The sequence below is a fragment of the Trachypithecus francoisi genome, unplaced genomic scaffold (genome assembly GCF_009764315.1).
Source record: "Trachypithecus francoisi isolate TF-2019V2 unplaced genomic scaffold, Tfra_2.0 Lachesis_group21, whole genome shotgun sequence".
Classification (NCBI taxonomy): domain Eukaryota; kingdom Metazoa; phylum Chordata; class Mammalia; order Primates; family Cercopithecidae; genus Trachypithecus; species Trachypithecus francoisi.
Genome location: NW_022681467.1, coordinates 34424086 through 34427282, shown reverse-complemented (window position 1 = coordinate 34427282; position 3197 = coordinate 34424086).

The following is a 3197-nucleotide window of genomic DNA, read 5'->3' as shown; positions in this document are numbered from 1 at the left end:
GCTCACTGCAGCAATCCTCCCACCTCAGCCTCCCGAGCAGCTGGAACCACAGACATGCAACGTCACACCCAGCTGATTTTTAAATTTTTTTGTACAGGTGGAGTCTCCCTATGTTGCCCAGGCTGGTCTCAAACTCCCAAGGTCAAATGATCTTCCTGCCTCGGCCTCCCAAACCGCTAGGATTACAGATGTGCGTCACTAAGCCCAACCTACTTCTTCTTTTGATGACTATTACCTTATTTATCACATGCATTTGTGCTTTCTACATTAATTAGGCCTTCTAGTAGTTTAAAAATTTTGCGATCCTTCTTCAAATTTATCATTTTTGTTTTCTAATTATTCAACGTATTTAACTTCCCAGTATTAGTGCTCTTAAAAAGTCTGACACCATCTAATTTTCCTATCTTATGTAAGCCATCTCTCTTTTTGCATGGAGGCTGAGAGGACTGTTGTTTTTTTTTTGGGCGGGGGTTACAGTCTTGCCTTGCTCTGTTGTCCACGCTGGAGTGCAGTGGTGTAGTCTTGGCTCACTGCAACCTTGGCCTCTTGGGTTCAAGCAATTCTCATGCCTCAGCCTCCCAAGTAGCTAGGATTACAAGTGTGCGCCACCAAACCCAGCTAAGTTTTGTTTTTTAGTAGAGACGAGGTTTTGCCATGTTAGCCAGGCTGGTCTCAAACTCCCGGCCTCAAGTGATCCGCCTGCCTCAGCCTCCCAAAGTGCTGGGATCACAGGCATAAGCCACCACCCCTGGCCTGAGAGGACTTCTTTTATCTTTAAAATCTAATCATTTCACTAGGATCTGACACTTCTGAGTCAATTTTTCCAAGCACAGAGTGTCCTTACAGTATTTATATTCAGGGTGGTTTGTTTTGTGGGGGAAAACAATTTTATTACCAATTTAAACATTAATTCTGTTCCATTGTTTTTTCTTCAACAAAATTTAATGTAGTTGATAAAACCTAAATATAAGACCTGAAACTGTTAAACTCCTAGAAGAAAACTTAGGGGAAAAGCATCACGACATTGACTATGGCAATGATTTCTTGGATATGACACCAAAAACAGACAATGAAAGAAAAAGCAGGCAAAGGAGACCATATTAAACTTAACTTCTGCACAGTAAACAGTATGAGTGAAAAGGTAACCTACAGAATAGGAGAAAATATTTGCAAACCATGTATCTAATAAGAGGTTAATATCCAGAGTATATCAAGAACTCCTACACTCAACAAAAAAGGAAATAACCCAATGAAGAAAGGGGCTAATGACATGAATAGAGCCTTCTCTAAAGAAGACACGCAAATGGCCAACAAGCAGAGAGATGCTCCACATCACTAATCATCACGGAAATGCAAATCAAAACCAAAATGAAGTGTCACCTCACCTCAGTTAGAATGGTTATTATCAAAAAGATGAAAGATAGTAAATGTGGAAACTATAAAAAACAAAAACAAACAAACAAAATAATGAGTTGGTGAGGATGGGGAGGAACTGGAACTCTCATGCCTTGATGGTGGGAATGAAAATGGTGCAGCTGCTATGGAAAACAGTACGAGTGTTCCACAAAAAATTAAAAATAGAACTACCATATGATCCAGCAGTCCCACTTCTAGGTATATATCCAAAGGGATTGAAATCAGGATCCTGAAGAGATATCTGCACTCCCATGTTCACTGCAGCATTATCTGCAATAGCCAAGAAATGGAAGCAGCCTTAATGTCCATCAAAGGTAAAGAAAGAAAATGTGGTATATCCATATGATGGAGTATTATTCAGCTTTAAAAGGGAAGGAAATTCTGACACATGCCACAACATGGAGGAAGCCTGAGGACATTATGCTAAGTGAAATAGGCCAGTTACGAAAAAACAAATACTGCATGGCTTCCCTTATGTGAGGTATCTAAAGAAAAACTCTTACAAAGTAGAATGATGGTTGCCAAGGGTTGGGGAGGGACAGAGGCGAGGCGGGGGAGTTGTTTGATGGGTATTGAGTATGGTTTGACAAGATGAAAAAGTTCTGGAGATCTTTCGACCAACAATGTGCACAAAGTTAACACTCCTGTTCTGGACGCTTAAAAATGGTTAAGATGGGCCAGGCGCGGTGGCTCACGCCTGTAATCCCAGCACTTTGGGAGGCCGATCATGAGGTCAGGAGATCTAGACCATTCTGGCTAACACAGTGAAACCCCATCTCTACTAAAAATACAAAAAATTAGTCGGACTTGGTGGCACGGACCTGTAGTCCCAGCTACTCGGGAGGCTGAGGCAGGAGAATCACTTCAACCCGGGAGGAGGAGGCTGTAGTGAGCCAAGATTGCGCCACTGCACTCTAGCCTGGGCGAAAGAGTGTCTCTGTCTCAAAACAAAACAAATGGTTAAGATGGTAAAGTTTATGTCACGTTGTTTTTACCACCAGCACCACAAAACTCAATTAGTCAAATTTTCTTCTTCAACTACAGTTTAATTTCCTTTGCCTCTTTTCCGTATCTATTACTTTCTTATTTCCTTTATTTCTTTTCAATGGAGTATCTTCCCCCTGTGCATCTTCTGTTTAGGTTTGTGATAACCTTTCCTTTTTCCTTTGTCTAGGGTCAGCTGTGGTCTTCCACTCTCTCCATCACCACTGCTGCTCCTTCCCTCCCAGTCTGCAGTTTCTAAGCCTTCCAGAGCTGGAGATCCAGGTAAACTGTATGAGCAAACAGGTTCTGCGGTGGCCTCATCAGAGGGGTGGGCTAGAGGCTCCATAAGATTTAAAGGTACAAATTCAGTGACAATGATACTAGCTCAGGGGCCTTCTGGGATCAATAATTGGTTGTCTTTGAGTTAAAATTCTCACCAAGCAATCTCTGTAAAAGGGAGGGGTTATCTGTCCACTTAAGACAGAGCTGGGAAGGTACCGGGAATGTGAGGTTATGGCAAAACTGAATAGGATACAGGATAAACCTCCTCCAGTCTCTTTCTTCTGAAAAGTCTGTAAAAGTTAAGGAGCCAACAAACTCAGAGGGACAGAAATAAAACATCTGTAGGCCTTGTATGGTGGAAAAGTTTCCAGCAGAGAAAGTATGAACAAAGCTGGGCCACTGGCTCTGGCACCAAGCAAGTCCCTGGCTTGCAGAGTGACCTCCCATGTTGGTAACTTTCTGGGCCTTTTCTCCTTATCTGTAAGGGGAAAAAATAGGAGGAGGGAAATATTTCT